This window comes from Fundulus heteroclitus, chromosome 14, assembly GCF_011125445.2.
Source record: "Fundulus heteroclitus isolate FHET01 chromosome 14, MU-UCD_Fhet_4.1, whole genome shotgun sequence".
NCBI lineage: Eukaryota > Metazoa > Chordata > Actinopteri > Cyprinodontiformes > Fundulidae > Fundulus > Fundulus heteroclitus.
The window spans coordinates 28,464,966-28,474,149 of NC_046374.1; the positions used below are offsets into that span (position 1 = coordinate 28,464,966).

The following is a 9,184-nucleotide window of genomic DNA, read 5'->3' on the forward strand; positions in this document are numbered from 1 at the left end:
TTGTTAGACTTATAAAACTAATTCTCTGTCAGTCTGGTATCTTCAGTTTAATAAACTAGACCATTTTTGTCATGCAGTGTGTGATGTCTGTTGTTGAAGAGTCTGTTTTTTGAAAAAAGGCTTTTGTGTTTGTGGGTTTTATGGGATAACCAATGTGAGGTCATGCATACAAATAATGGTTGACTAGTTTTTACCATTCATCTTTCAGAGAGAAATTGTCTGAATTTTCAAGCAGCAGCAGCAACAACAGCAGCAGCAGCAACAGCAGCAGCAGCAGGCCATCACCAACGACAATATTCATAAACTCAGAAACAATCAGCAGTTTCCAAGGAAAGCCTGACATTGAGGAAGAGATTAAAAAGATGAAGTAAGCATTATGTGTCACTTCAGCAACTGATATAAATGTGGGGTGTAAAAATACATAAAAATGATGGTCCAGTATGTACCATGGTTTTAAAAGAACTTGTTCTAATTGGTCTGCGGCGTGATTTTGGGACCTCCTTTCATGTTTTATTTCATCCTTTTAACGATTCCTCTCTCTAATCTAACAGGGAGCATCATGTTTATGTTACAACTTGTTCCTACTGCAGCATGGATCTCAACACATCATTGTTAGACTTATAAAACTAATTCTCTGTCAGTCTGGTATCTTCAGTTTAATAAACTAGACCATTTTTGTCATGCAGTGTCTTAGTTTGATTTTCACTTATGAGAGATTGTCAATAATAGATACACAATTTTGTTTTTTTATGTTAAATCTTTGAGTCTGTTTATTGAACAAAAAGGCTTTTGTGTTTTGTGGGTTGTATAGGATAACCAATGTGAGGTTTTGCATACAAATAATGGTTGACTAATTTTTACCATTCATCTTTCAGAGAGAAGTTGTCTGAATTCTCAAGCAAGCCGGAATTTTAAACAATCTTCACCAATTGATTAAGTAAGTAACTTAGGATCTTTGTATCTTATTGTTGTGTCTTATATTGAAAAACACCGACATAAAGATTTGATTCACTGCATCGTTTTCCATCGTTACTGTAGCTGAATGAGAAATATAAAATTTTCCACATAGCAGACTTTAGTTATAGCTGTCTCGGCTTTTTTAAATGTGTGTGGCAGACCATAAAACTTGGCACTTTAGTTTTGCACCAATAGACTTTCTGCTTTTGTACAGGTTTAAATCTGTTGTATTAATCAGTAAATGTGCATGTCAAACCAAATGGCATTTACTGAGTATTTTTGGAAAGGATATATTCCCATCCCTGACTCTGACTATGGCTAAGAGTAAATTTTCAATTAACCAAAAAATAAATTTTGCATTTAGACCCTCATTTCCAGAAAAAAATTGTTGCTAAGTATATTTACAGCAGTAACAGTTGTCTGAGCAACGTCCACAAATGTCAAACCACATTGCTGCTCTCTCCTAGCCTAGCCAGCCAGACTCAGTTTCGTTTTCGCTTTGCTGTACAGCAAAGTAAGTAAGTAAAATTTATTTATATAGCACTTTTCTCAGATAAAAATCACAAAGTGCTTCACAGTAAAATACAAATACAAAAAACAGTATACAGCAATACTAAACAGCATTTTAAAACAAAATGGAAAGAAAAAAACAAACAAAAAAAAACAACAACATACAAACGAAACCATAAAACCCACACGTCTAATTAAAAGCCTGCTTGAATAGCAGCGTCTTTAGTTGCTTTTTAAAAGAAGCAACAGAATTCATGCAGCGTAAAGAGAGAGGCAAAACATTCCACAGCCTCGGAGCCACTGCCTGGAATGAGCGATCCCCTCTAGTTTTAAAATAAGTGCGTGGGACCACTAACAATAATTGGCCCAGTGACCTCAGACTATGGGTCGGAGTATGGAGCTGTATCAGCTCAGAAATGTAGGGAGGAGCTAGACCATGCAGGGCTTTAAAAGTAAGGACAATAATTTTGAACTGGATTCTATACTGGACCGGTAACCAGTGCAAAGCTGCTAATACTGGGGTAATGTGATCTCTTTTGTTTATGTGAGTTAAAAGCCTTGCAGCAGAGTTCTGGACAACCTGAAGACGGTTTAGCTCCTTCTTGCTCAAGCATGTAAAAAGACTGTTGCAATAGTCCAACCGTGAGGAGATAAAAGCATGAATAATCATTTCCAACTCACCCTTTGAAACCAATGGTCTTAATTTGGAGATATTTCTTAGTTGGAAATAACAGTTTCTAACTAGTTGTTTGGAATGGTTCTCCAAGGACATTGCTGTATCGAACACAACACCTAAGCTCCTGAGGCTGGAGCTTAGTGAGTCTGGCACAAAATTGTCCTACGAATAGTGGTGTCCCAATACCGATACTCTTATTGTTAGGATTTCTCTTAGATGAACCCAGAATACACACCACACACAAGGGGCTATTTAGTGGATGATGAAACCAAAGAGGCTGGACTTGACTGGAACTGGGGGTGTAGATGGAAGCAGGAGCTGACAAACCAGAGAGAGTTCTAGGGAGAGCAGAGCTACTGGATTACAGACAGTCAAGGAACAGGGCAGAGTTCAAATTAAGAGCACAGCAGTGGCAGGAAACTCCAGCGGCTAGCAGAGGCCTTACTTGAAGCTCATGTGAGGCAGGAAACTCCAGGGGCTAGCAGAGGCCTTACTTGAAGCTCAGGTGAGGCAGGAAACTTCAGCGGCTAGCAGAGGCCTTACTTGAAGCTCAGGTGAGGCAGGAAACTCCAGCGGCTAGCAGAGGCTTAATTAGAGGAAATGAGGTGGCAGGAATCCAACAGCTAACAGAGGCAAACCAGGCTGACAGGCGGGAAGTGAGTGGAAACTGATGACGAACAGGCAGGGAAGAGAAGACTGAGCGAGGCTTTTGTAGGGAGGCTGGCAGGTGGAGTGAGTTCTGACTAATTAGTGACCAACAGGTGTGACTGATTGCTGAGGGAGTGGAGGAGGAGGAATTGAAAACTAATAGAAAAAAGCCAGACTAAAACTAAACCACGACACTTATTGGGGCCAATACCAGCGTCAAGTGTTCAAAACTTGCACTTGAAAAAGCAATCTGAAACTCTGGACTGTTACCAATTTTCCTTCTGAGCTGGGCTACGCTGCAACTCAATGGTTAGATACCATGCTATACCAGGTAGTGATGCCGTACACCAAGAGGTTGTTTGATGAAAGAAAAAGAAGGAGAGGATAACTGAATCTGCAATCAGATTCATCACCCTTGATAGTCAATGATATTGCTAAGTTATGTGGGATTTATAAGAACCAATTTATTAAGTACTCAGTATCGGTACGTGGAATCAGCAAGATTCTGAACTGAATCAGAATCAGACATACTTTAATAATCCCAGGGGGAAATTGTGGTTTCCGTATAATCACCATAACATAAACAAACAAAAATCACAAACATTTCAGAGGGAGACAATTTACTGAGGCTTTGCTGCCAAGGTCAGCCGCCTTACGCGGTGTCCACAGGGCGCTGCCATTACTCTGTGAAAAGATAGAGGCCACAAAAAAAGGAAAGGTGAGAGGGTAAAAAACATAACCCAAACTTTATCCTATAACAGGATACAGTTTGAGATATCAAAAACCTCTTGCACAAAAAGCACAAATAAGACGAGACACATATAGCAGAAGGATAACATTGTAGATTTGTCGTGTGTAATTTAATCAGTATTCGTGAGCATCAGTTATGTGTGTCTGTATGGGGGAAGTGTTTATATTTCCGTGAACACTCTCCAGGGGCCATTGTTCTTGATGTTCTCCGCCGGCCAACAGTTCAGAAAAGCCTCCACAGATGTCCGCGGGGAAGGAGGGAGCAGGGGAGAGTTCTGAGCAGCCTCAGCCATAACAATCCAAGAGTTACATTGATAAGGGAATGCAGAATCCAAATACTTTATTTGTTTATGAGGCAAGCTGCTCGGACTTTTCTGTCAGCTTTAAGTTTTTGCTGGCTTCAAATAGCGAATCCAATATTTCAAATTGTTGGGCTTTTCCACGTTACACTTCCAGAATTTTATCCCATCTGCCCTTGAGTTCAACCACCAAAGCCAGTCTGCGTTCCAGCACAGCCAGCTTTCGGCTCTGCTCCTCCACCTTCCAGGTCTGTCCGTTCACCACCTTAGTGAGCGCATCATATGGCTACCGACATCCGCTGTATTTGCTGATACATCAAAAATTCACCAGATGCAATACGTCGAAATCCAAGAATCCTTAATCCAAACATGCAAACGTTTCAAACGTCCAGGAATGACAAAGTCGAAAGACACACCGTTTTCCTTCCAAGAATATAGGGTGTATCCTACAAAAATAGTAAGATCGGGACAGGACGGGTCCCCCCTTTCGTTGCCTACCCGTAGAAAAATGTATCAATAACATTGAGAGACCAGCTTACCAGATCCATGATTTTTCAGAGTTTGGGTATTATGAAGAAAGTGCTCAGAAAGACAAGACAGAGCAAATAGCAGGAGAGAGGGGGGCAGGGTAGGAGAGCAGATAAGGAGCTCTGGAGAGCTGAAAGACACGACCGACCTCGAAGAGAGACAGAACAGAACTAAGTACTCACACTGGTACTTAGTCTGGAAAAAAAACTTTTGTCAGGACACCCCTACCTACAAAATACTTCCTAAAAACCCACCAACCCAAGTTTTAACAACCCACCCAAAGCCATTTTTCCAGCCCAATGTGTTCAAAAGTAGCTGCAACCAATCTGGCAACATTGGCCATTGGGTGTCTGGAGTAAAACCTATGCATGTGTATTATTGTGAATGCCAGTTACACCTATACTTAAATGTGTAAATTTAGATCCTAATGTGTAAAACAGCTGGCTGTATGAAGTTACGGGCTGAATTATAATTACATAGAAACTTAAGGACAGGACACAGCATGAACTTAAGATCTTTGTGAAAGCTTTTACCTGTACGGAAACTTTTATTGTGTGAAAATGCAGTCACCTCCATACCTGTGGCTGCAACCGTTAAAGTGCTCCAAAACTTTTTGAATTAAGGACTAATTCTAAGCACTAATTCGGTGAAAATAACATTATCAGTGAGTATTTACCTATTAAAAATTATATAAAATTAACTAAAAAATATAATATTCTTTCCAAAGGGAAATTAACTGGTATAACTCGTGTTGGTTTAACTGTTTTAGGTGTTTCCTCAACGTCTCACAGAAGAAACTCTGTTGTTGAAGAACAATCTGAAGAAGATCCTCAGGGTTGTCCCTAATGTTCTTAATTTAATGAATAACCCTTTGTAAAATAATCTCTGGTGGTTCTGAAAGAATCCCCATAACAAAACCGACCTTCTTTATTAGCTTGTTAAGCTTCTTCAACAACAGACATCACACACTAAACAACAGAGAACATCTGCAGCATCCTTCTACAAACACTGGAGGACCTAACCTTCTTCAAGAAACACAGTATGTCTCTTTTCTATAGGCACTATCCTGCATACGATCTTTTTCAGACTGTTTTGTGTCAGGGATTGTGTAATGGTAAGAATATCTCATCAGGTATGATAAAATGATGTGTGCATCACATGACATGACAGTTTTATATAGGGAACAGAACCATAGCCACTCCATGGCTCTAAATATCTCTGATCACGTTATTTGACTCATATATTCTTTTTAACATGATGTAACTCAAATACTTACTTGTCATATGATGCTGCACAACATATTTCTGTTTATCAGCATATGTAATTTACAGTTTTTATTGTTTGCTTTGACGTAGCAGTCAACTCAAAAAATACATTTTTCAAAACAGTTAACGCAGAGGCCCAAACAGTAGCACCAATGGTCAAAATTACACATTTTGTTTGCAAAAGGCTCCAACTCTGCCAAAAAAATTCAAGAAGCGCATTTTGCCCTCAAATTACACAACTTGCACACAAATGTTTAAGCCCTTCCAATGACTCATTACACAAGGGGCAACAAAATACAAAATACCACACTCAATGTGAATCAGTGCAGCATTGCTTGTCATTGTAGCCAAAGACTGTCGCAGCTTACATGTCGGTGTCATTTGTTGTCAAATTTGCCTTCTTACAAAAAAATTTATCCAGCATCAGATATGGGGGGGGGGGGGGGGGGGGGGTGTCATGGCCATGTTAGAACAGCACGCTTGCACTCAGGGAAGGATGGAAGTACCCAGTTCGATCCCCAGCGCCTGCACTCTGGGTCCCTAAGCAAGACCCTTAACCCCAGATTGCTTCCCGAGCGCCGCACATGGCAGCCCACTGCTCCCCAAGGGTGATGGGTTAAGATGCAGAGAACAAATTTCGTTGTAATGTATGTTCCAATGTATGTTTCTATGAAAATCAAGATGATATTACTATTACATTACTATTACTGTCTGTCTCTTCTAGTCTTGTCTCTCTTGATGAATAGGCCACATGGCCTCATCTTCATCACACTCAATATTTTCCTTTGCAATGCACATAGAGAAAAATCTTCTTTCATGCCTAATATTATGCACAGCCCGCTGACATTCCTGCTTCTCTGAAGAAAATCACAGAACAACAAGGCAGCAAAGGAAAGTCTCACGAGTCATTCTACATCAAGTGAAATCATAACTAAGGTGTAGTTGAAAGAAGTCAGAACAACACATTTTTTACATGTAGAGAGTTTTTAAGCCCACCTAATTTGCAGATAGAGTAATCTACTAAAGACAAAATAAAATGTCAAAATATCTTTCGGTATGGCACCCTATTTATTGAAAGAATGTTCTTCTTAAATATTTTTACAGTTTATCATTATTTTATTATTCTATTCTTTTTAAAAAAATTATCTCCTCAGAAAATGTTTACTGTGTTGAAAAACACTCAATTGTGCTTCTAAATCGGATGAACCATTTAAGTTTGAGTAAATATTTCGGATGTTTAACTATAAACTAATAGTTCATTGTTAATTACTTCATTAATTACAATTGTTTGCTGTCGTTAAAATGGTTGTTCAGCAGGGGTGATGCTGCACAGCCAGTCACTTGATGCTCTTCTGTTTAGTTTCCTTAGACCGAAGACTTTTCTACATAATAAAATACTAACTGAACCTGAGAGTACAAATTTATGAGGGGACCAAACTGGAATGTATGATCATGACTATATCCGTCTTTAGAATTGATTGTATGTTTTAAATAGAAACGTGATTATCTCTGTATTCTAAAATCTTTTAAGATGACATTTGTTGGGAATCAGTGCTAAATTAACAAACTGAATTTAGGTGAGTTTGATGTCAAATTCTTTGTATTTTAATAATGTTTTTGCTGTATGGGTGTAGCAATGTTTTTAAAATCTTGTCCCTCTACATATTTCCTTTTTGAGAAGTATATTTAAATTCAAACACTCTTTACGGCATCGGCCATTGCTAGATATGGTCTTGTGTTTGTATGACAATTGTATTATTTTCTATATTTTAGTATAATCCACTTGTCATAATAATAATAATAATAATAATAATAATAATAATAATAATAATAATAATAATAATAATAATAATAATAATAAAGATTCTTGGTTTAGCTCTTATCTTGTTCTGTCTTGTTTTAAGTTTTTCCTCTGTCTTGATATTTATATCAGTTTCCCCAGTATTCATTTTAATTTTGTTTAAGTTTGTTTATTTGTTTTTTCAGTTTTTGTGTGCCTTGTTTATATTGCTCATTCTCCTCAGCCTCAGCTAGCCATGAATAGCTGCCATTCATTTTTTTCATAATGTTCACCTGTGTAACCAAACAACACTTCCACATTATTTAAATAAAAACAAATTCAAATCAGTTTATTCATATAGCAACAATTCACAACACATTGTGAATGTGTTGTGAATTGTTGTCTCAAGGCACTTTACAAAGTCAGTTCATTAAAATCATAAAGACAGATTGATCAATGGTTTTCTGTCGAAGGAAACCCAGCAGATTGCATCGAGTCGTTGACATCTGCATTGTTGAAGACTTTATTTTTGATCCTACTGTACATGCATGTAACAACAGTGGAGAAAAAAATCCCCTTTAACAGGATGACACCACCAGCAGAACGAGTCTCAAAGTGAACAGCCTTCTGCTCTAGCTCTAGATTTTGTATACATATCTATTTTGTCTGCACCATCAACACCAGGTCAAATTCCTTGTAAGTGCAAACCTACTTGGCAATAAACTTGTTTCTGATTTTGATTCTGGGAGTTTGAGAGGACAGAGCAGGCACACAAAATTAGCACAGCAGCACTGGGGTAGTTTACTGAAGGAGTACTTCTATGGGATAGTTAAAGGTTGGTTGCAATATTAGCTGCTGAAGTAGCTTCATCCAGGAGAGAGACACAGCTAAGCTGATAAACTCAGAGCCAGGTCAAGTTTATCGTCCATAGGAGAACACAAGGCTGCCAGTGGCAGCAGCCAGGAAAAACTCCACCTCCAGGACTGTGTCTCAGTTAAGCAAAATGACAGGCAAGTTGCAGCTACTGTGGAGAGATAAAAAAAAACAGGCACAAAAAACAACAATAGAGAGGCAAAAGGTAAGAGAGTGAGAGATGAAGATATATACAGAGAGAAAAATTGAGAGGTGCCAAGACAGTCCGAGAGATACAGAGATAATGCGGTACCGCGCGCGAGCTATTTTTAGAAACACAACGTCACGATGACGTCACATCACGTGGTACGCAGTGGGGCAAACTCCGGAAAGCCGCCGTTGTTTCGCTGTAAGAGACGTGCGTTAGCCTAGGTTTTACTCGGTAAACGACTGCTTTTTCCAAATCTAAGACCATGGTTTTTAAACATTGTTGCTATGGAACGTGCAACAGCGACTCGAGTTACGCTGATCGGCCGTATATGAAGGATGTTTTCTTCAAGACTGCCAAGGAGAAATGTGTACGCTTGGAACACCGGGGCAGTCGGCCTACACAACAGTTCAACCCGGAAAAAGTTACCAAATTCAAGTACATATGTAGCAAGCATTTTGTCGGAGGAAAGGGCCCAACCGAAGAACATCCTGACCCAATTCCAGCGACATCAAGTCAAGGTAAGAGTATTTTGGTGGCCGACATGTTAATAAAGTAGCGCCTGCTACCATGACAGCATATAGGCTATCATGGTAGCAGGCGCTAACATGATAGCCTGCTACCAGGCTTACTCAAAAACATTTCAAATGAGACAAACATTAAACATATACCCATTCCTGGACGGTGATTGCAAACAACAACAACAAAAAA

General features: G+C 39.0%; 1 long non-coding RNA gene across 1 annotated transcript; it reads left to right on the top strand.

Moving 5' to 3' along the window:
• Positions 1–228: 228 nt before the first annotated feature.
• Positions 229–5,762, top strand: LOC118565744. The gene is made up of 3 exons (XR_004932570.1): positions 229–367; positions 876–937; positions 5,138–5,762. It is a non-coding gene; the product is annotated as an uncharacterized LOC118565744 (long non-coding RNA).
• The last annotated feature ends 3,422 nt before the right edge of the window (positions 5,763–9,184 follow it).